Genomic DNA, 26,865 nt, shown 5'->3' on the forward strand with positions numbered 1-26,865 from the left:
CAAATTCTCCATATATTCTCCATATATAGAAAAAACTATATACATACTGAGTAAATATAACTGCAAAGCGTGTCGAAAGCTTTGATCGCATGTGAATTACGCACTTAAATTCATAATACAGGAAATGTATGATGAACGAATACTTGATATTTTGGGTCGTACTTGAACCAAACAAGAAAAATAATTTTCCAGGTCCGTGATTTATAATGACAAATTATTTGCAAAGCTGTCGGCGAGTTTCAATGTAGTTTCTAATATCACAGACGTCAGCATCAAATCAAAGAAAGGTCACGTATGCAAATATCACGTCATGTAAAAGTATGGATTGTTTTTAGCCTGAGGCCTTTACTAATGAACCCTGCATGCAGCTATTATCATCGTGGCTAACTTTATGAGACACAAATCCAATGCCGACTAGACATGGTTGGGGAGTGCGCAGCTACTAGATCTAGTACATGTCTTTCATTATTTACCATGTCCAAGCGAAGGAGAATAGATTACATATTGATTGTGGCAGCTATTAGACGCCATGGTATCTTAATATAAAATATCACAAATAGTCATAATATTAGGTCAATTTGATGGTTGCTTGTCGTTGTCATTATTTCCATCATCATCGCCACCACCACCACCACCACCACCACCAACAACAACAACAACAACAACAACAACAACAACATCATCATCATCATCATTACCACCATCACCATCATCACCACCACTACCATCGCCACCATCATCACCATTACCACCACTACCATCATCATCACCACCACCACCACCACCACCACCACCACCATCATCATCATCATCTCCACCACCACCACCACCACCATCATCATCATCATCATATGGAAAGCCGGTTGGGACCATCGTCGACAACGCTACATTGCATAGAAAAAGCCTATCAAAGTCGTCGTCGTCATCGGCTGTTGTCGACGATAAAACTAGCTACACACGCCAATGTGGACCTTCATCGTCGTCGTCGTCATCACCATCACCATGCATACAAAAGTTTTCGTCATCGTTGGCCAAGTATGCGACATCATCGTTGATGCCTTTTAACAAGTCGTCATCGTCGATGGCCTAATATACTATGCGACACCATCGATGTTGAAAAATGCACATGCGCAGAAGATGCCTTTTAACAAAGTTGTTGTCGTTGGCAACCTTGCAACATGCATCGTCGTTGGCCGAGGGCGACGATGACAACAAGAAGTGCTTGCACCAATGGCACTCGGACAAAACAGCGTCAACAGCTAGCGTTGAGGACGTAAATGCAACACTTTTATCGTGTTTATTTCCGGCTGTTTATACTCATAGCTTGTATTTTCAAAGAATCTGGGTTGTATTCATGACTGACATTTCTAACCCCATGCCTGGAACTCGGCAGTGTTCAGTATTTATCATGTCAAGTTGTCATAGTGTGTAGGGAAATAAATTTAGCATGTCATTTTGAGATGTAGTCATCATAATCATTATGATATTTTGATGATCCCTTGGGTGTAGTTTTGGTTTTCCTACTTGTGTTTCGCTAAAAATATTTTTCTCAAACAGGGCTACAAATAAAACGTAATATCAGACACACATTAATTAGAGATCAAGAAAAAATCGTTTATTTACTAAACGTTTATTTACACTTAAGGCGTTACGTTTTTTATGGGTTTGTTTTTCATGGTATTAAAGTATCGCCGAGTACCGGTGTTGGATATCGTCAATGTACACTGGTAAGTTGCCTCGATGATGTCGCATGATGTCATCGTCGCCCTCGGCCAACGACGATGCATGTTACAAAGTTGCGACTAAAAATAGCCTTTGCAACACCATCGATGGGTTCCATCGATGGTGTTGCAAAGGCTATTTTTAGTATTCTTGATTTAGACCGTCGACGAAGACGCAAAGGCATCTTCTGCGCATGTGCGTTTTTCAACATCGGTGGTGTCGCAAATAAGGCATCAACGATGATGTCGCATACTTGGCCAACGATGACGAAAACTTTTGCATGCATGGTGATGTTGATGACGACGACGATGAAGGTCCACATTGGCGTGTGTAGCTAGTTTTATCGTCGACAACAGCCGATGACGACGACGACTTTGATAGGCTTTTTCTATGCAATGTAGCGTTGATGACGATGGTCCCAACCGGCTTTCCATATCATCATCATCATCATCATCATCATCACCATCATCATCATCATCATCATCATCATCATCATCATCATCATAATCATCACCACCACTACCATCACCAGCATCATGATTTTAGTTGCCAGCCTCAACCTCGCCTCATCAACAACAACAACTCTATCGCTATTGTTGTCAGTACGATCAATAACATCATCATCATCATCACGTTCTCTACTGTCGGCAAAATGACCATCAAAATTAAGTTATTTCACTTAAAATGAGTCCAATACCTGAACATGACAAAGTAATTAACTCTCACTGCTTGACGTAGGCTCATGTAGACTTTCCCTGTCCAAGATATATGTGTTGAGTGTGTATAAACACTCAAATGTTACAACTATACAACGTGACACTGTGTCATTAAATCTTCTAAGAGTTTTCTAAGAGTGTCTTTATGTCTGTTTTCTAGTCACGTATTATTACCTGAGATTGACATAATTGGTTGTTGTCTCAGTCTACCATGATGTCATTGAATGTTTACAATTAAAACTGTCAATGACATCGACACGGAGACAGCAATCTTCGTTTAGTAAAAGCTTCAAAAGGATCCGAACCACATATATACCAGGCATTCTTAGGGCTAAAATAGGTAAAACACGACTCTAAAAAGAGATCCAAAGTGGGGATCGAACTTACGAGGAGCATATAGTTAACAACCAAAAAAAACAGATAATAGTTGATGTTGCTAAGCAACAGACTTATTCCGATATATACTTTTTGCACTAACCTCGATATATACAGTGAAAGTACAATTCAAATACATTACACAAGGCTACCATAATCTAAGAAGGCTATGAATCATGGTAACATTTCTCGTTATACAACACTTTTATAGAGATAATATTTCAAATAGTTTAGAATAATCGTTTTTCTTACATATACTTTTAGGCAAAGAACTAAGCTAAATGTTGTCCTACACGTATTACACGCCATACCGAACGTGTCTCGAAGACCGATGTCCCTGAAATTTCTCGGCACTTTTACAGGGGAAATATACAGTATTCTGTCATGTTTCATTCTAGAGTAGCTTCGTTTTGATTATCACTCCGGCCTCTATTTACAATAATTTGCAGATTTAATGAATTCAGGAGACATTTCTTTTAGGTCACGTGAGTTCATTGAATGATGATTAAATTTTGCAATGATAACAAGTCTCTGTAATTTGCAAATTTTTTTGAATAATTTAATAATGATGTGTAGTGCTTTATTAATAAAGCAATAGACCTATCTGTTGATCATTTTTCTGCTTCCTCATTCATCAAATGCTAACATATAGTGTACGTATATACATATACAATGCATAGATCAATACAAGGTGACCTCATCACTAAATTATGTGCTTCTTCGGATTAAAATTATCATTTTTGTCCCAAAACCTAAGACTCAAGAACTATCAGGGAGACTCGACCGAGATTTGGTGTAGCAGGGACGTTTCTTTACATACCCAACTGAAGCCAAAACACACACATCCACACGATTCTTCTGAGCAATCATGACCATTCCCTTAGTAACATGAACACATGCAAATGATGGAGTCTGTTTTAAAGATGGTGAGCAGTGAAATAAACACACATTGAAAAGCAAGTTGTACACAAACATACCTATCAATTTAGATCACGCCCATAGCAACAAACTAATGGTAGTGCCTTTTATGAAGATAACACTGATAGGTGGTCAAGTGAGCAAACATGGAAAAAAAATTGAAACAAATATGCCCAACACGAAGTACATCACCAATAACAACAGTGGAATGATTTTGTCCCATTGCACAGATGACAACAGTCACGACTAGTCTTGAGTGATTGAACTTTCAAATGATATAAATATTATATAATCAGCATAAATGTCACTCAATATTAATAGTCTCATGATACTATTTGCTCAGTCTGGATTGTAAGTTCCAATTAAATACAAATGTACATAGCAACCATTGCGTAATCCATAGTAACAACCAAGAGATAATATCTTGTGCAAGGATAATGATAGTGTCATGGTACCATTCAACCTATATCTAAACTGCATTATGTTCCAATAACAAAAGTATTCAAATACTTGCATAGTATACATTTGTGTGCTATGCCATTGATAATGTTTTTTCCACTGATGCTATTTTTTTCTGTAATTCTCACACATTCTTTATGCACCAGTCTTAAGTTTACATTCAGGGATTGACGTCTTTCCTGGACATAAGTGATAGACTGATCATCTAGTGGTCTTATTGATAATCTGGAGTATCACAGCTCCCTTTCATCCAATTCACCTTTGCCATTAGGAAGAGAGAATTTAATTGATTGTATCGATATTTTAGCAGTCGTACCTTAAATACGTCATAACCGTACGTCAGCTGTTACATCAAAGTAATTAATACATAGGGATTCCATGCTTGGCGTGACGATGTCAATGGTGTTACATGTATCTATATACAACACCATCTATATCTGACAAGCAGCTACGTTTAATCGCGGCCATTCTGTCGGTACTGTTTGAAGTGACATTGATCACAAAAGCGTTCAACTTCATCGGTTTGTAAGAGACCTTCTTTTAATGTATAAGAATTTAACAGCTTGCATCCTTCATCAACCTGATCCAATAATAATAATAATAATATTATTATTAACCTGATCCAATGATAATTATGTATAACTGTATAACTATATAAACAATATATATGAAAAGGTCCCTTACAAACCGATGAAATGCAATGTTTCTAATATATTTGAAATCCTACAATATTTATTATTAAACGATATGGTTGATAAAATCCTCGCTAGTATAATTTTTCCAGCTGTGTATTAATCTCTAGACTTTCATTTTGACTGCGGCGTTGTGCGAGTCATTTCATGAAGAAGATTGTTGATCAATTGAAGAACTCAGTTCTCGAAAGTATACTTATTCCGCAGTGTATATAGCTCTCTCTCTCTCTCTCTCTCTCTCTCTCTCTCTCTCTCTCTCTCTCTCTCTCTCTCTCTCTCCTCTCTCTCTCTTCTCTCTCTCTCTCTCTCTCTCTCTCTCTCTCTCTCTCTCTCTCTCTCTCTCTCTCTCTCTCTCTCTCTCTCTCTCTCTCTCTTGCTCACTCTGAAATAATTATCTATAAGAAAAAAGTATTAGAAACAGCACATTGAATACCTTTAGACAGCAAGATCTCAAATTCTTGCTACATTTGGTCTGAATAAAAACATTTAAAGATGTTGCAACTGCTCACAGACTCGATGGCGCCAAGAGTAAGGTTTCGATGTCTGCATTCTATGTGTGTAAGTAATGGTGGAAGGTTAGTTCATTTCATTTAGACAAAATGTAAAAAGAAGCTGTGTCTATTTTAATCTGGCTATCTTAAAGTGTAGCACGTGCAGTTTATGTGTGGATGTATGAAACGTAGATAATGAACAGTAGCCTGCAACGCACTGTATGCTGAGATGTATCTCACTTTCGAATACATGAAATATATAGTTGTATGAATTATCCAACGAAGCTAGAACTATGAATATCCTGTATTTGTATCTTCAAGCTAAGGCTTCACAATTTAAGAAAAGTTGAAAGTGGACAGGATACATTTCATTTATTGGGAATATAAATTACAGATGCATGGTTTTTCTTAAAATCAATACAAGATATTCATTGTGTGGGCGGGAAAATTATTCATTTTAGAGTGTAGACCAAAAACGCCCAAGCAGAATGAAAGCGAAATTAGAAATGTCTCCTCTCGATTGATTGCCTTTAAACATGAGATCAATAACAAACATTCTGTTAACTTTAATTAGTCCTAACGTGCAGGAATCTGTACTCACTGCGCATCAATGTTTTACATCATAAGACTTCCATGTATTACTAATTTCTTTTATACTGAACTGCGTGAACAATGCTACACAGATCTACATCATACCTTCGAGTTTGTGTTAAAAGGGAACATCACTGCGGTAAATAAAGACTTTGTGGGGGGGGGGGGGGTTCTGGAGAGTAATTTCCTAATTTTACATGATATAATATTTTGCGCATTTGCCATTAAATTACAAATTGAAACATGTTCCATATCCATTCTTCGATTGCAGTGATACAGCAATGCCTCATGGGAGTCAACACACAAAGATATGTATTACATGAACACTAAATATTAATGACTCCTAAGTGCTTATTGCTTTCAGATAAATAACCAAAAGTTTTTATTGTTCATCTAATACATATGCCAACTCATTGAAAGCCATGCTGGACCACTGTTAGGACAATCAATGTCAGCAAATTTCAAGTTAAGTGGATATTCTACGAGTGGTATTCCCCTTTAAAGACCCATGAAGACATGATTACAAATTTTGGTTCTCGTTACAAAATGACCAACATACATATGAAAGTGAATTACAGTGGTAGCGATAACATCCTTTGGTGTTTCAATTTCCATCGTTTACATACTGAAAGCTTGAATTCTTTCGGAAAACAAGGTTTATTCAGAATTAATGGAATATTAATAAATAAAACAAAATGTATCAATATTTTATAGATTATTATAATATGTGTTATCATGCTATAATATATATGGTATCCATAATATGGATAATATATGGTCGTTATCATACCCTTCCCTTTTATATATATATATATATATATATATATATATATATATATATATATATATATATATATATATATATATATATATATATATATATATATATCAAATTGTGTTATGTCAATGAAAATGTCTTACTTTCTCGAGCAAGCTCGGCGAACAATAAGGTTTGGTGTTGACGACGAATCTGAGTATCATAAACAAGGCCAGCAGCCGGTAAAGGAAACCCTCGAATCCACTCAGGCTACACTTAGCCGTCCGAGAACTGTCACAAGTCATTCTCTGTTGTCACTCAAAGTACAACAAATAATCTAAATATTCTCTTAACTTTGGATCAGAATGACAGATTTTTAACAAAGGTTAATGTAAAGATCCAGCCAACCGAGAATCTCTTAATCGAAGTTTATGAGCTCCCGCTTTCGCTCCACCGAATACCCGTTCATTTTCCATTTCATCTCCAATCACAAAATCAGACCTGTCAGAAGTTAATTTTCTGTACATATTGTCGTTACCAGACGACATTTAGTTATTTCTTTCATAATATGTAAAAATTTTGGCGCCATTTCTCCATTTTTGTTGAGATTCCAACATGAAAGACCCAAATATAAGCCCAATGTTTGATCTTTCCGCACAGGTACGCATTAACCCTGATCTTATGTAATCGGAAAACTGACTTTTTTCGTTAGCACACTATAGTGAATATATTTAAGTCATGTTTTAATCTTTGAAATACATTGCTATTTCGTTAACTCTTATAAAGATTTACTTCAATTTTCATGTGCACTTACTAATAAGTCAACGTTCCATACAGAAGGAATGTGCTTAAATGGTTTAGCTGGCATATATGTAATCACTGTGTTTGTATAATTTGAAATCATTTCAGCGATAATTACCGGAGTGCGGAGGAGCACACTATATCAAACAGGCTCAAGAATACTTACTGATTGGAATACTTATTGATTACTGGTGCCTCTAAACTTTGTTGTATACAGTTTGATTTAACTGAAATAATAAAGACAATGTAGCGCTTAGACAGTTTAGTACTGAGGCCCATGCTACGTTAATGTATAACTTTGTTAGAAGCTTCTAAAATTCACAACGCGTGCAATGTTGTATAATAATGATGGTGCCTGTTGATAAGTAAGTGCCTGTGATTTGAAATAATGCGGTTTATCTCTGTGGGAAAAATGACCGGTAATTGTTCTAGTCTCCTTGTAAATAAATGAACTTCTGAGTATTGATTATACAAGATTGAGTCTATTCAGAGCTTTACTATCATGGTAGAAATCGATAAATCAACTCCTGTATATTCGCTCATTCTCTCTCTCTCTCTCTCTCTCTCTCTCTCTCTCTCTCTCTCTCTCTCTCTCTCTCTCTCTCTCCCTCTTACCCTCACTCACTCTCTCTCTCTCTTACCCACCCTCATTCTACTAACATCCCGTCTGTTAGGGACGTAAGTCACGTAACTATAATACATATGTAATGAGAGCCTGCTTTGAAAACATAATTCAATTGAGGGACATGTCTTACATTAAAAGATAATGAAGAATAATCACGTTCTCCTTCAAAAATCTATTTCTGATAATACGTCAATGCCTTCCACACAATTCGATGCAAACCATATAAGTTAAGTTACTTATAAGAAATGGGACTAAATATTCTGTCATAGTCTGCAACACTTGGATATTGAAATGGTGAGCTTGGATTAATGGATCATAATATGTTCGCGTTGAAAATAGGCACCAATCATTGTACACAGCGGCACCATTTGATGTCATCTGAGGTTCATTTGCGTCAAGGATAAGGCCATTACCTCTGTCAATTTTCATTCGACGTCACCCATCCATGACCGCGCATTCATCGCTGTATTTCGTCAAGAGCTCGCGTTTTGACTAGTTATTTAACGATACAATTTTCAGAAACCAGCACAACTTACCGCAATTTGCGCTCAAAATACTTTCGCAAATTACCAATGTAACATCAATGGCAGTGGCTATCGTCTGACCTTGCTAAAGAGACTGTGCAGCGTCTTTGAGATTAAAAACAATATTGCGATCGCGATATTGTATAATGTTTTACAAGTTTTACAAATTTAAGATTACCAATGCGTGGTTTGTTTATCACAAAGCTGTACCGTTATTTCTGTGATGGCAGTAACACAATTAGTGTAATCGAACTGTTCTTAATTTGTAATCATTACTTTGCAAACTTAAACATCCAAATTACAACACTGAACAACTGAATCGCAACCTCACATAGTTGCTTTCGCAAGCGCAACATTACCGCAGGATTTTCCCAATCGCAAACGTAAAGCGCAAATCTCAAGATGCATGTTCCAAACATATACGCTAGTTAAGACTAGAAGTAGCCCTGAGGTACAATCTTATGTCTTGCAAAACAGTTGTGTGACTGTTCGTATAATATGTACTCCACGGGAAATTATCCTCTGCCTCTGCATATGCTGATGAACTTACGAAATGAGAAATTAGGTCACGAAAGAAAATCGCCAGGAACTCTACACAGCAAAGACAGAAGCCGAGTCTTAAAGTTATCAGGTTCCGTAAGATTATACGATTTTGTGTTGAATAATTGAAAACCGTCGCTAGATTACAGAATTTTGCCAGGTTTTCCCTAAGCTGAATATTTGTGTTCTGTTTAGGTGTCATCATCACGCTGCCACACGATTTCATCCGGTTTAATCAAGTGTTATGCGCAGTCGTAGTATCGATTACATTGACGTCAGAGGCGATGGAAATCGTCGAAGAGAATTTTTGCGACCAATATCATAAAGTGGAGTGTCGTTCCATGAAAAATTTACGCACGAACTGTTTACACCTGCATGTTAAATAATTTCGGAAACGAGACTCCATTTTATGATGTTGGTCGAGAAAATGTTATGACCTTCCTGTTATTTACTGATAGGTCAGTCAACACATCAAACACAAGTATGTGAGTGAATGTAAAGAATGAAAATAATCCTCCCTATGCGTCTCGGATGCGGAAGGTTCCGTAAACGCAACGAGCATGCGCAGAAGAGGTCAGGCAAATCATGTGTAGTATATTATTCCAAATGCACCTACCTGTAGCCCGCCAACATGGTTGGGGGGGGGGCGCAAGATGGAATCATTGTAGTTACAAAAAATGTGGGTAATTTTTATACAACAGTGGTTGGTTAACATTTATCAATAGTATATTCTCGTTTTCCCCACAATGCACCATTGGCTATTCAATTCCCTACCATCTGATGATATAGTTTAAGCGTTACAACCGCCGCAACCCACTGAACATTGTTTAAATGTCAGCGAACATTGCATTTCATCGATAGCTTATTTCACAGAAATAAATATATCTTAATAGATATCGGTAATCCGACTCCAGAACAGAAAATTATTGGTTTTCTTGTGGCGCCAAATGCATGAAATGCAGAGTGTGATCAACTCCATTGTAGAGTGAGGACCGCTAGACAGTGTTCGATGGCGTGACGTCTATGATGACGTCATCACATACTTAAGCTTATACTGCAAAACTCAAAGAAAGATTGTAGGGTTTCCATAAGACGGCATACCGTTGTTTATATCTCGTACAATGGTTTTTGACAGCGAATTAAACAGGAATAATACAGGCATTGATAGGGGGAATGCACATGGAATATTACATTTTGTCTCACTGTGAACACAACTAAACACTTTTTGTGTTTGAATATTTCTTCTTTCATCCAGCAGTGGTGTTCATTTGTGTTCATATTTAGACAAAATGTATTATTTTGAAAATTAATGTTTTTGACCTGTCGATTTCTGTATTTGTTTTTTATGTCTTTCGTAACAACAAAACTTGTGCGAGACATAGAAAACATCGTACTGCCTAACTGAACTCTGTGGTCACTCTGGTTTGGTGGCACGTACTTGGGATATTGATATATACTTAGACTGGTCTGATATATATAGCAACGCGCGGTAATCGTTCGACCCACACACGCGCATGTGACCTAGCCCTTAACTAAGAACGTTCAAGAAAAACTTTCTGAGCAGAAAATCACATAATTTACGAAAGACTTGTTTTGACCATGTGAACTCTGGGGTACATGGCATGCCTATATAGTGATCATGACTCGATTGCCAACAAACAAAATGCACTTCATCCGAACGTGCGTTTCAGACGACCACTGAATTCTACTAATATGGTCATGTGGTGACGATTTGTCAACGGTAAACCGTTCTTGCTGCTCAGACGAACATACAAATTCTTACTTCTTGTAACAAGTACAAAACATCACGTCTGACAAACAGAAATCTGACGTCACGTGTTTCATCAGAACTTGAACACGGTCGTCTTAAATTAAATCAGCTAAGTGTACTCATGTTACTGTCAACCTATCTGATCCTGTCCAAACTGTTTCGTATCAGGTAATGACATGATATCATGTTTCATTACCAAGATATCGAATTGATTACTCTAGCTCAAGGTACAATGCGTACATTTTTGGGTAAAGTACGCTTTCCAATAGTAATTTTTTTGTTGTGACAAATAATCTAATTACCTGCCGGGATTTTATCAGGATTCTAGTAAGGTGCGTTGATTCAACTTTGTGATATAAACTGGTGGAAAGTTTACATGAACAGTTTGTCATATACCAACATGAACACATCAAATCTACACTACCTGTAACTTTAACTTTATCTTTTGTAGATATGTGACTTACAATATTATATACGCCAAGACAGAACCACATGATATGCGCGAGTGCAGGTCGAGTGTACTTGGGGTATTTGCACGAGTGTTTGCAGTGTTCTCTGCGGGCGGATGTACGTACTGCAAGCACGTGCAAATACCCAAGGGAACGCCACACTTCCATAAACACGTTATGCGGCCATTTGTCATAGTATTGAATCACCTGTGGGCAAATGCATTTGTACGGCTGTACACACAATATGGTACAATAAGTCAGACCAAAAATCAACACCAGACATTATCGCGATTTCAACCTGTTACTGTAATAATTATGGATAAAATCGACGCCTAAATGACATGTTCAGTATATAATTATGATTGGTATTTTAACAATTTTCAATGAATGTATAGATCGAAAAACTAAATACTCTACCGTTCAAGCTGGTGCACGTTTAAATGCACAGCTTCTTTCTGTATAACACAAACATTCAAATCAAATATCAAATTGCAGACATAGTCATATAAATTTTTCTTGGACAATTAATCATTCTAAAATTACAATATATAAGCTATTAAGTACACAATTCAAAATAAATAGATATAGTTTAAAAGGGGTAAAACACCATTAATTTCGCGAAAGTGCCAATAAACACCAAACTGAAGTAGACAATAACACTTGTTTTAGTTGCATTTAATGTGCTGGTACGAGCCAGCGTCCCTGGAACGAGGATTACATGTGCTTAGCGGCCATTGTACTCGACTTGGTGACGCAATTGCTACCATCCACCCAACCAGCAAAAACAACAACAAAAAATATGTTTTAAAATATGTTTTGTGTGGCGGAATTGACCACCTTTGCAATTTGTCAATTATATAATAAAAATTGACCTTTGACCCCCTGGTTCATATTCATTATTCTGTGGTTGTCTATGGAATAGTCCTGTATTGCATCATGGGAGTCAGCAGACATGCATATGCCTTAGATTAACAAAAAACATCCATGTGCTTATCATTTTCAGATAGACAGATAAATATATTGTTTATCTTATGCATGACGTCTCAAACTGCGATGAGGCAACGTTTCAGTTTGGTGTTTTTGTGAAATATAATGCTACTTTCCTTATCCCACAGTTTACGAAAATCCCATTATTTCCGGGAGTAGAATTCCCCTTTAATTTCTAAACCCACGCGTTTACCGACAAATATAGTGGTAAAATTTATAAATGCGTTTTACATTTGTAATTATGAAAAATAGACATCGTCATGGTTACATGAAGATTTGTGAATTTACAGGGATACAAATATAGATGGCAATGTTTATATCAGCGAAAGTAGTGTGAATTTAAATTATAAAACGACCCCATGCCTCGGTTTGACTTTTTTTAAATAGTCTTCTTATATGTACGTGATAAAATGCTATACCTCAAAGACTCCAGTGCACCCGAACTTACACTACACATAGTTGCCTTTACGGCAGCAAATTAAATACATGTTCAGAAAAAGTGATACAGTAATGGACGTTAGGCTTTTAATTCAATTTAATCAACGACATTATAAGATGTTGTCCTGGGACGTCACCTATCGGGTCGGGTCATCGCTGTGAGATGGGGGAATCTGTATAGCTATGTAGATTGCTAAAATTGAACTTACCCACGGTTACAGAACATTTTATGAGTAGTCGAGAAAATAAGTTGAATACCAAACTACCAACATGATATAGTGATAGTGATTTTTATGTATGTATTCTAAAAGGTGCGTGAATGTAACATTTAGTTTAGTTTAGTAGTGCTGGTGACGCACTGAAGATTAGGGGTACAGAAAGGAACTAATTTTTACGAAATAGGATGCTAGAACTTGTCATAGCAGTGCGACTGCAATTTGTGTATGTACATAAGACTAGTAGTATATTGAAAATGGTATAGCAAGATGATATATAACTGTACTTGCAACGGCGCGAAAGTGTGGTAGTTTAAGACATGGAAGCTCATGCCATTAATATAATGTATTTATAATATTATATAGATATCTGCGCAGGTGAGGCCATCAAGCCGAATATTGGACTACGTTATCCATAACTCAGTAACTCAGTGTTCGGCCTATGTACGAGTATTACAGCAACTTCACAGCACACTTGATTCAGGAGAAGCTATGAGGGTGTTTACAACCTCAACAGAGAAAAGCAGAAAATGAATAACTACTCTCTTCACCCAACATGTCGCTAATTGGTGTTGTCAAGGTCATATATTACTACTTGATCTGACTGCATGACACTTGCCCCGTGTACAGACTAATGTGTACCGCGCCTTAGTAGCGTGTCCAGTATTTCAACAATGCAAGTATGTATCATGTATTTTGTTAAAGATACGTTCCGGTATTCTCACGCCATTCTTTCTCACGAAAATTGTCGCCATATAAAATGAAGTTGATGAAAGAAGATGTCTCCATCCTTAGTGAACACATTGATGGTTGAATATCTATATTAATTTTATATTGCTGTTAATGTTGTCGGTTATGGTGTTGTTTTTATTGCTGTTGTTGTTGTTGCTGTTGTTGTTGTTGTTGTTGGTGGTGGTGGTGGTGGTGGTGGCGGTGTTGTTGTTGTTGTTGTTGTTGGTGGTGGTGGTGGTGTTGTTGTTGTTGTTGTTGTTGTTGTTGTTGTTGACATTTGTAAATGTATGTGATGGTGGTGGCGGCGGCGGCCGCTGTGACAGCGGTCACGTATGGTGGTGGTGGTGGTGGTGGTGGTGGTGGTGGTGGTGGTGGTGGTGGTGGTGGTTGGGTGATAGAAAATGAACTACAGGTATTTTAGTGTTCCAAGATAAAATTTCATAGTCTCCATCCATCCGTATACATTGAGCTCCCTTGAAGCGAGGAAGAAACCTTATACAGTGTACATGATACGACTGCATCTATCTTTTTCTTCTGTTTTAAATTGGATTGACAACCACAACAACTGACTTAATTACAGTGAGAAGCACTTTTAAACCACATATCCCTTTACACATTCGAAAAGTATATCCCTACGAGACTAGATTCAATAAGTATCTATGTAATGTTTTGAGCTGCTGATAATAGGGATGAGTACGTCACGTTTATAGTATGGATGTTTTTATCCTGTAAAACGGGTTTACTGCTTTTTTTTAAGTTCCAAACTTAATAAACGTCGGTGATTAATTTTACGTCTATTTTTATTTCTTCTATTTATATTCGCCTTCGCTTTCAATTAAACAGGTCTAACGTAAAGCAGACGACGTGATACTTTGTTCAGAAATGCGTTGGTCCCCCAGAACGCAAAGTCAAATGCTACATTGAACGGATATGTGTTCTGTGGTGTTGGTTTGTTCTTTCTGTGCAGTCGTATCGCAAACTTGAAACATTTCGACAAAAAGGTTTGGGTTTTTTTAGCTGACAATTCTATTTGTTGTTGAAACCGATCGATGTAGCTTCTGACAATCTCAGACCGCTAAATTTGGTTGTTTGAGGGACAATGACAACTACTCTGCTCAACAGTCGTGTCGGTCTGTCTCTGTTACTCAGTCGCATGAACATTCAGCCATAAAAGAATAAACAACTTATTTCTTTTTCGCTGAGAATTATATTTGTTCTTTAAGAAAACCGATGCACGCTACACAGTATTTTTACTGTGTAGCGTGTTACTCTGTAGGTTCACAAATTTGAAACATTCCGCAAAAAAAGAAGTCCTCGGGAAATACCGAAAAATGAACCAATTTATGATGAATATTACTGTTTTTGTTGATTACCAATGTATGCTATGCACCCTCCACATAGAAAATGCCTTTTGTACTGTACATGGTAAAATGTTAACTTTCAAACTATCAAATGAATGATACACAGTGTGCATCGTAGTAGTAGAAGAGCCGCATGGCCATGGAGTTTAGCTGTGCCACAGGATTATTATTGGTGGACATGTAGGCGTAAAACAGTCCTTTTCAATAAGTGCAATCCTGACGTTTCAATAATTCTTTTACAAAAGATACCAACTGAAGGCAAGATAAAAGTGGTAAGAACACCTGACTTAATCTCTCTGTGTACTAAAATAGTACGATACACCTCAAATTCTTATAAACGGAAAGTGCGTGTAGAAAGATCGAAAAATCACATAGTGGATATATGGCTCTGCTATTGTCTATTTCAGCTCAAATAGTGTATACTAAAAATATGACGCAATGTAGGGCAATGCCCTTTTATTGATTCAATAAAATATCTAGACGTCAATCAGTATCAGTAACTGTCCAGAAACATACATGGTTATTAAATCACTGTTTTAGTCTTGGGTAGGGGAGGGGGGGCTAGATATTGCGATATCACCCTGTCAACGCATTAGCACAGCATATTCGCTCTCTTGTTGCCTTTTCCAACTGTGCAACTCAAGATGTTTTTCATACCAACAACTGAGATATGTAAAAGTAATTTGACAAGGTGACTGACTGACGTTAAAGGCTAGGGTTACAATCCCAATCAAGTGTTCGTATTAGTGTCATCTCGTCAGAGGAGCTCTAAGGATAATATAAAAACAACTTTTTCTGGGCCAAACTTTCTTTATAACACTTTCAGACAACTGTTTTTTTCACATCCGGACATGGCTTTAAATAAGTTGGCTTATTAAGTCATTAACGATACTATTTACAAATAGTATGTATAATATTTCTCCTGGTAAGTCAACGTCAAATGAAATATTCTTTACAGCCTCAACCATGAAAACCGACTATAACGGTACTATTAAACTACATGTATGGTTTGACCGGAAACATGAGAATGCGTTTATCGAGGTATTTTATGCATCGCTGGGTGGTTGTTTTTTAACGCGACAGAATAACGTTTATCCTTCTTATGTATACAGCAAACTACCGACTGTACTATGGCTAGTATGCAAAGTATACACTATTCCTTCAAAACACGCTAATTAATTCATGTATTTAAAAATAGTGTGTACTGTTAGCTAAAGTTGTGAAAATGTCTTGTCAATAGTTATATCGCAAAAACTGATGATAATTAAACGGTGATCATAAGCAATGACACTTACCTTAAATATCGTCTTTTCGACAGCAGACTTCACACTGGTGGAACGATGTAATGGGATTTCAAATTCACAACAACTTGAACAAGGAGTGTTAACCTATAGTACGGTTTTGCTATCACTAGGAGGGATGCGGTTTGTATCTGCAGGCGGTCCAATCAGTTGTTCGGCCCTGTGGAAGTGACAGTCCACGTTCGTTACAAAATCTAACACATGTGTGTCATGACCTTGTACCAAGGCTTTGCCACGAGTACTAGTATTTCTTTTGTGTACTGTAAACAAGTTAATGAACTATGTGTGTGGGTACTATTACTCGAAACGTGTCAAAATGCACAGTCAATAAAATCACCGGTGATGGACTCTGTACTATTTGGATGGAAACAATATTAATACAATCTGCGCCGAAATTTTGCGTCTGTTTAAGTGTAACAAATCTATGATCGTCGATATAGCATGCAACGTTTACACACGAGCCTTATCGCGGCGCACCAATTTCTCAATAGGTATGAAGCAAATGATGCGTACGTTGTCGGATGATCGCCTACAAGGCGCGTATACGCATCATATCCCAAACAACATTTATAGCTTAACATTTTTTAATATTTGCTGGTAATGATAAATCACTATAAATATTTCGTGACAAGAAACGAGTAAAGATAAAAAAAAATCCGGCTAATTTTGTTGTTTTTTTACTGTCGCTGTTATATTTTGCTTTTGCAGTGTCGTATACAAGAAGCAAAAACCAGCATGCCCATACAGGTTGAGTTGACGACAACGTATAAACATTACGGATAAAAGTTGTCTATTTTGACTACCGGTTTTCTCAATCCGATGAGAACCAATTTTTGCAGCTGTATGCTATAAATTGTAAGCGTTTATAATCAGGTGTATATAAATCACATTTTGGGGAGGGGGGGGGGGAATTAAAATTGTTTTTCTGAATACTTTTTAACGACCTCTTAATGAATAGAAAAATGTTCCAGACAGTTATTGTACGGCTACGGAACATTCACTGCATTCATCCGGTACACAAACATTCATGAAACACAACTGTGGTCGATAAAAATACCCATGTTGTAAAATTCATCAAATTGATGTAGTAGTACTTACGATCACGCGACGGAGAGTCTTGTAAATGTAACTGTCAACACCCTTTTCTGGTCAGATACTGTGGCGTGTAGGAAAAAATCAAATGTATTAATCCCCGGATGGCGCACGCAGTGGATATGATTATATCTAGTATGTGTGCTCGATAACTGTCTAGGTACTCGGTAACGAACCAACAGACTGCGAGAGACTGCCTTAGTGGATGACTGTCATCCGAGTCTGATAGTGGTTACCATAGCAATATCCAGATGATTTCGCAACGATGAGCAAAGCAGCTGGAGGATGAAAAAGCCACTAAATAACACTTGTACTGCTGTGGTTCTGTTTATGAAAAATGGAATCATTTTTTGAGCACAAGCGACAGAATGGTGTTAGACGTCGACGTATGTATGTCATATGTATGGCATATTATTTTCAGATGTGGCAATGAGTGATAAAAATACACGTTTTACACTCAGAATACCGAGACAATTCTGATTGTTATAAAAAAGGCGTTGTCTAATATTTTAATGTATGGATAGTCTGTCGTCACATCATATAATTCATTATTTGGTACGTGGATTACAACCCATTCCTTCCGACCATCTACAAAATTCATGACCTAAGTGTATATGAAAGCTGTGTCTAGATAATACACTGAACAAAATTTATTGACAACAAGTTCTACCATAGGACGTGAGCTTATAGCAATCGTGTGAACTGATTTGTAGCGAGTGTGGTTTTATCAACCATATCGGACAACAAAAGTAGCTAGATTGATTTTCATAGACGTGTTTCTTTTGATCGAGCCCGCTTTATAACGTACATGTTGATCGAGCCAGTGTGCCATACTACGATGTACCATATTTAAACGGACATAAATTTCCAGCAGTTTAGTCTAAGATGAAAATACACGTGTTTACAAGCTACTACTGACAAACACAATCATACAATCTACCACTGAAAACAAAATCTGATAGAACGTGTGATTTGGATAATGATTATGTTATTTTGTATTTTGTATTCCAGTCCTGGCAATCTCTTCACCCTTGATAGCTCTTAAAAGTGAATGAATAGTCCGTTTGAACAGATGTTTTTAGTGATATCCATAGAACAAACATCAAAAAATACATTGTGCTGGATTATACTTTTATTGGCGACTCACTGATTGTGAGAAGGAATGACGACGCAAAAAAGGTTGCTTATAGAAATATGCAGTCATCGTAATGATGTTGAGACTAAATGCGGGATAATGGACCTACGTTTATATCAAATTCACCTAGGGTTAACGACGCGTGTCATTTTTACCTTCCGTACTGGAGAGAAGGTAATGTTATAGCTTTGTATGTCCGTCCGTCACGCGTCTATGTATGTATGTATGTATGTATGTATGTATGTATGTATGTATGTAAGTATGTATGTGCGTATGTACGTACGGTACGTATGTACGTATGTACGCATGTATGGATGGGTGGATGGATGTGTCACATGTGTGTGTGTGTGTATGTATGTATGTATGTATGTATGTATGTATGTATGTATGTATGTATGTATATCTGCCTGTATCTCAAATCCAACCACACCAATTCTAATGAGAATTCCTAAACGTTTTTAGAGAGATTTGAGTGATACGGTCTTAAAAACAGAAGTACATATTAATTACACTATGTCTGGACGTTAACATCCATAGGAAATGGCTGCGTTTTGTGCGTGTCTGTGTTTATGCAGTGATTGTCCGACTGACGTATACTCACCAAGAATCTGACCTTTGACCTGTGTGTGTTATACTTTCATGATACAAGGTATTTCGAAAATGTTTTTATACAGTAGTAAGGTATCACCGATAGTAATGTTGGTATTGCATATACAATCTGTACTTTAGATGATGCTATTTGCCCACACTAAGAACATTATATCTGGTTTGATATGATACCTACATACAATCATCATCATCACCGCCACCTCAACCACCACTACAGTCATCACCGTCATCATCATCATCATCATCATCACCACCACCACCACCACCACCACTATCTTTTAAGGAAACATTTACTCATATTCAAGACCTGTTACAATTAAAACGTTTTTTAACAAAATGCACACAAGAGTAGCAAGGCGAAGGCACACAGGTGAAAGTAAGGGGTACTCAACGGTGCAATGAAAATGTTCTGTATAAAGATGTAGAAGATTAATTCTACAGTTATAATATTCGGTAATGACAAGGTATGTAGTCTGTAGACTGGATTCGCATCACAACTTACTGATTATTTTCGTGAAAAAGGGTTCTGATCGAAAAACGGCGAAACGGGCGGAAACATGGTAACAGTGTCTGCAAAATTTCAACGTTGAAAATGTTGGTTTTTTAAAGGTGAATTTGGTACATGTATCACCACCACCACCACTACCACCATCATCATCACCACCGCCGCCGCCGCCGCCACCACCACCACCGCCATCATCACCATCATCATCATCATCATCATCATCATCATCATCAATAACATCAACATCCCCGCCACCATCCTTCGGCTCCAGACAGGAGCAGGCGATCACAAGTTTTCTACAAGCACATCGAGTCGAGCACATTGAGCTACTTGCAACATGTCCACAAAATACTCAAGGAAATGCTGTATGTATGCGCGCTTTATTTCAGATAACATCACCGAGCACGCGCTTTGTTTCGGAGGACATCGCCGCGACCTTTATTTCACAGACAGAGTTGGGTTAAATACAGCTTAGAAAATATAGGCGAACGCCTTACTTTACAGCTCAAATCATGTGGAATACAGCTGTGTTATTGCAGTAACCGGGCCGTGAAGCACCTGTTTTTTTTTCATATGCGATGAAAATATCACACGTGTTTATTTTGATTTTATGTAATTATAGTTTATAATTAAACGTGATCAAACTTAAAATATTGACAAGAAAGGTCACTGTACCTCAAACCTTTCTGATAATCGAGATACTTAGATATTGGAATAAATCAAGGGGAATTGCTATCCATCACGTTTTGTACCACTAAGGGGGCGAGATCAATAGTTCATCAATGAAGGATATAAAAAAAATACTTTGGGGTGGAGGGATGTTCTGATATTTTAATTCTCATCCTACAAAAACGATGTTACCTTTAATGGATATTTATGTACCCTTAAATACAAATATTTCTAAAAATGTCAAATTGAGAAATGAAAGATTTGTTGCTATGATAGTAAATGCATGGCACTAATATACATCAATGTGTCAATATTTTTCCTCACTACATACTGGCTTTGTATTTCATAGCACGACATACTACTACATACTGGCTTTGTATTTCATAGCACGACATACTACTACATACTGGCTTTGTATTTCATAGCACGACATACTACTACATACTGGCTTTGTATTTCATAGCACGACATACTACTACATAGATTTTAAATTGATTGTGCTGTCTGAAACATTTTCAATTTTGGTCAATTTAGTTAGAAGGGAGGGTGGGGGGTCCCAACTAAAAGAATTCAGTTTTTTTATCCTACATTGAACTGATGATCTCATAATCTCACGCTAAGAGCATCGTCACAACCGATAGAATTAGTACAAAAAAACAGTTACCCATTTTACACCTAATTTCATTTCACTTCGCCTTAATAGCGTGCGTCACAATGTATTTTTATCTAGATTCACACTACATTGGTAGAGACATCAACTGTAAAATCAAAATATGATTAATTGCTACGCACTGTTACCACGATAGTCAGACTTCAATTATTTCAGTGGCAACAATGTATTTGTGAAAACTTGTTTATGTTTTAATGGGTCAGCGTGTTGTCCTTATCCAGACTGAGCATGCGCAGACGCAAAGGACTATGGGATTATATGTGGTTATCGTAATACATAATCTGGAGCTACCAATAAAATAAAGCACCAACAATGGTCAGGGTAACAATGAATTGATTATTTGTGGTTACAAACAATGTAACATTATTGTTTACAATACCAATTCATTAGTATTTATTACCACATTTCCCATGATGCACCATTCAACATGGCGGGTTTGCAAGTTCCCTATTCCAATCGCTTTAGGAATTCCTCCTTTCAATACTATTCTAACTCTTCCATCTTCATGATAAACCAATGCCGCTTAAAAATTCAGTCCACGTATGTTTTGAAAGATTCATCTCCCATGCTTACCTTTCATTATATTCTCATTAATTTTGACAAAGAGTAGGCGAGCTTTAGATTTGATTTCGGCATAGAAATTGTTTGATATGAAAAAATATGTGCGTAATATGAATTACAATTTGTGAGTCGGGTTAACTCTGCCAGAGAAAGGGTTGAAAGGCACCGACAAGATCAGAAATTGTGAGTTATATGTGTCGAGATTAACGTTTACGTGTATGTAAAATTGGAACGAGCAATAACATTTCCATTTCATTTTTACGCCAACATTTTTTTTGCTATTAATAAAACATTCCTCATATTAGATTGCCGTAGCTTTCCGTCGCATATTTTACTTGACAGGTAAATTGAAAATGGAGCCTCTTTGAGTGGTTTTGACAGATCGGCGTATCCAGCAATTAGATAACAAAATTAAGTTTTGAGCTGACTACATCTGACAACTCAAAAGATTGGCCTTCGCCGGGTATTAAGAGAAAGTAAAGTGAATATTTAAGAACATAAGTTGTCACAGCCGCCATCTTGTTGACAGACGAGAATATGCAAATATATGCAAATATTCATCAAATGGTTTTTTATTTCATCTGAAAACCCTAGTAGTTGTAAATTTTCGATATTTTTGTGAGGCTTTTTGGCGCATTAAAATGTATACAAAATTACATGGAGCGATTTAATCATTCTGAGCCACTGAGTTGAGTCTCTACTAGTCGTTTATTGTATTGTAATCACCAACTTGATGTCAGTGTGTAAACATTTATGATAGCTGTCTGGACGATTCACTCGTTTGACAATGAATTGCAGATTTTGTGAGATGCTGATAGGTATGTGTTATGAGTCATGGACCTGTATATTATTACCTGGTGAGCACCATGAATGAATGAATGAATAAATAAATAAATAAATAAATAAATAAATAAATAAATAAATAAATAAATAAATAAATAAATAAATAAATAAATAAATAAATAAATAAATGAGTCAGTCAGTCAGTCAGTCAGTCAGTCAGTCAGTCAGTAGTGAGTGAGTGAGTGAGTGAGTGAGTGAGTCAGTCAGTCAGTCAGTCAGTCAGTCAGTCAGTCAGTCAGTCAGTCAGTCAGTCAGTCAGTCAGTCAGTCAGTCAGTCAGTCAGTCAGTAAGTCAGTAAGTAAGTAAGTAAGTAAGTAAGTAAGTAAGTAAGTAAGTACGAATAAAGAAATATCAAAATGTAGTTCTAGTTACAATGTTATTTAGATTTATAGCTCCTCAGAAAGCAACATTTTACAGAATTCTTTTATTGTTATACTATTATCACTCGCTTTACAATGTGGTAAAATTAAATTCTTTCGCTTCGCTCAAAAGTTTATTTACCCCATTTCGACAACCATATTAAAACTACTCAGTGTTTTGCCTCTAGAAATAATAGATCCGAGAAAGGAGATTTTTTTTGGATTCGAGAAAGACTGTTTTTTTTTCAGTTTGCCAAAGGTACTCTCGCAAGAGTAATTCATCCTTTACCCGCTAAGTCGATTAAGTTTTTTCAAGGATGACACTTTCACGTTGTAGACGTAGACAGTATCCAACATTAAACCAATAACACGTAACGGTACACTCAACAAATCGATAGCCGTGGCAAGGCAATTTCGTCTGCATCATTTCCTTTTCCCAATAGATATACATTATGTACTTGCAAATTAAAATTTGAACTACTCTTGACAGCAAATACCTAACATTTAGCAGTGCTAATGCTTCGGTGTAAATATCGTTAAACGTCTATACTGCACGTGGCGGTATTTAATACTATTACAAAAATGTAACAAGATACCATTGTCCTTTAATTTGTACAAATGAAATATCAAAGTATGTGAACATACTGGGTTAATCTACGTTCTTAGGCAAAACTATACAGAACAGGTCTTTGAGAAAAAGAGCCACTTAAGAATGACAAGATCGTATTTCTTTATCTATTAATAGAACGGGAACAGTTACAATTGCCTTAATTGATGCATAGTGAATCGTCATGGGGATTTTATCTCTGAAATGTCGCTGTTGTAACAATGATATAGAGTCTCCCTACACGAAGTACTAGACATGTTATTCGCATTGGTACGATCGCATGCGCATGCTAATTTGTGTATCCAAGCTGTACAGGTCAAAGGTCATTTCAATGACTTTTAATGTTAATCTTCTAATTATCATATTCGGTGCAAACGAACTTGTCTCATGATTCACAGGATTAAGAAGAAGAAACAGGCCAATTGAAACGAGACGATCGAGAATACAAAGTAAGGTAGATAAATCAGGTGTGAGAGTTATAGTGGAAATTTATCTTTTACCCTTATAAATGTTTCTACTGCGAAAACTGAGATCACTTGAATATCAGCCATGATCTACTGAATACATTCTACTCTAGTCCTTGTGAGAGTGAAATTGCTTGTTCGTACTTGAAGTGGCACAGGCTGAGTTTATAAACCTTTTACTCAACTGAAAATACTTGCATAACGCCTCAGTTTCGAGTACGATACTATATATTGATATTAATGTCGATGCAATTGCGTTCTTACATTGTGAAATCAATTGATTGCCGAGTATGGATTCCTCGACATTTTTTGATACGTATCAAAAATTACGTCATCGGATCGTCTATACGTTATCTTAATACCAGGTTTGAGTCAGTTGCAAGTGATTTCTATGTATGCTTCAGTAAGTAGAATAGTACAAGTGACTTTTAAATACACAGCATAAATCTCTCTCAAGAAACGTATGAACTCAACTTGCTGTGCCCCATTTAAGTAATGTGCCCCATTTATGCAATGTGCCCCATTTAAGCAATGTGCCCCATTTAAGTAATGTGCCCCATTTAAGCAAATCTAAACAAATTACAAACAATTTTCAACACCTGTACTACAATGTGTGGTACTGAATGTAAAAGCATGAGATCGTTCGTATGGAAATAAAACGTTCGTTAAAAAAAGCTACAAAAAATACCAATGACTCTACCCACACGTTAGCTCAGTATTTTGAAGTGCTTCCCCTGGGTTACAGATATAACACAACATGCCTAAGGACATGTCTTCCTCAATTTAGTTGATTTCCCTCTGCCGTCTAATTGGGTAACCAAAGACTATAAAAAGTGATGAAAATTTAAGTCAGTACACCGACTATTCCACGTTTTTGAATATTTAATGTGTGTAACCATGTTTTTTATTCATTTTGGAAATATATGCGTGCAAAAGTAATGAGTAGAAAAGTCCTGATAATTCAGTCGTGATGTTTTGAATGAGAGACACACACAGAGAGTGACAGGGACAGGGATTGAAAGTATTTGGAGAGAGAGAGAGAGAGGGAGAGAGAGAGAGAGAGAGAGAGAGAGAGAGAGAGAGAGAGAGAGAGAGAGAGAGAGAGAGAGAGAGAGAGGGAGGGAGGGAGGGAGGGAGGGAGGGAGAGAGAGAGAGAGAGAGAGAGAGAGAGAGAGAGAGAGATAGAGAGAGGGAGGGAGGGAGGGAGGGAGGGAGAGAGAGAGAGAGTCTGTGATAGATTTATATTTAGATACACTAACTTTCTCATAGGATATCAGGGCAAGATATATAGCAGGTCATCACCTGACTGTATATCTAAATTTTATGGAATAGAACGGCACACCGTAAGTTCTAATTAACGGCAAAATACACGAAGAAAGTCACGCGCACCAAAAAGAACCCTTTAGAACTTGCCTGAAAGATAGAATAAGTGTAGTTATATATTCGGGAATGATGTAATTAGTCTATTAATTCCATATATATATATATATATATATATATATATATATATATATATATATATATATATATATATATATATATATATATATATATATATATGTATATATATATATATATATATATATATATATATATATATATATATGTATGTATGGATAAATTGATAAAAATGCCTAACAGAGTTAGAGTCGATTGAATGAAAACCAATAGGGAACTTGCAAACCCGCCATGTTGAATGGTGCATAATGGGATATGTGATTATATATATATATATATATATATATATATATATATATATATATATATATTATCACATATCCCATTATGCACCATTCAACATGGCGGGTTTGCAAGTTCCCTATTGGTTCTCATTCAATCTACTCTAACTCTGTTAGGCATTTTTATCAATTTATCAATACATGCGGACATATGGAGGATGCCGACTGGTAAAATGAATTCAGGTGCAATGAATCAATTATTACATACACGCCACTTGGTTTGTATATTGTGTTTTACGGGTATACATAATGGTGTACGTGCTGTTTACTGTCAACGTGTCACTGGTTTGGACTACGTGTATTATATTTTATCGGTGTGTCTGGTGTCTTGCTGTTTAATGTCACAGTGTCGCTTTTTTGGCATTGTATGTTAAAGTGTTTTATAACACTTCACTGATACCATAGACGCTGTGGTTGACTATAACGGGAACACGTGACATCAAAGTGATGTTGCCCGGTATGTTTTGATATTGCCCTGTCACGTGTTGTTATGTTGCCCTATGATGTCAAACCGAACGTTTGCGCGTACACTTTATACGTACCATGTGGTCGTTCACCCAAATACAACCCCATGTTTGGCCATGGCAAGTAATAAATAACAATTAGAATAATGAGCAGCTACAATCGAACAAGAGAATTCATAAATTAAAGCTAGTGCTCCCGGTTTAAGTTTATCAGTCTTTCAAAACTTTTTCACAGTTAATCTAATTGCATCCACACTTCCGAAATGATAATATTTCCAGTGGTAACACGGCTCATTGTTGACAACCCTTGTTTTTGTTCGGTGTATTAAGATAAATAACACATTATTGGCACGGGCAATATCACGATTTATTGCCTATCCTCGGGATGGTGGTCATGACTGTAATATTGATGATGCCTGAGCCTTCATCAACATTTCATTAATGACCACCATCCCTCGAATGGGCAATAAATTGTGATATTGCCCTTGTCATCATGTGTTATTAAATAACTGGTGTGCCTGGTGTCATGCTGTGCAATATCTGAAACATTTTATCAGCAACATTTAGTATACCTCCGGTTGTATGGGAAATACTTGCCTATCTATAACCCTATCGGAATTGTGTCAATTTGATGTAAAACGATAAATTTGTATAGATGTGTATATCTCCTGTCTGCCATGATG

The 26,865-nt window shown here is 36.7% G+C and overlaps 1 protein-coding gene across 2 annotated transcripts in view; it reads right to left on the reverse strand.

Annotated features, from left to right (window-relative positions):
- Positions 1-17,702, reverse strand: part of LOC144440362 (allatostatin-A receptor-like) — a 79,605-nt gene extending 61,903 nt beyond the window's left edge. For both annotated transcript variants that reach the window (XM_078129731.1, XM_078129728.1), the window contains exons 1-2: positions 17,564-17,702; positions 16,460-16,625 (exon numbers count right to left, since the gene is read on the reverse strand). The gene's annotated coding sequence lies outside the window, so the exon portion shown is untranslated. The remainder of the gene's footprint in view (positions 1-16,459; positions 16,626-17,563) is intronic.
- Between the last annotated feature and the right edge of the window lie 9,163 nt (positions 17,703-26,865).

The sequence above is a fragment of the Glandiceps talaboti genome, chromosome 9, assembly GCF_964340395.1.
Source record: "Glandiceps talaboti chromosome 9, keGlaTala1.1, whole genome shotgun sequence".
NCBI lineage: Eukaryota > Metazoa > Hemichordata > Enteropneusta > Spengelidae > Glandiceps > Glandiceps talaboti.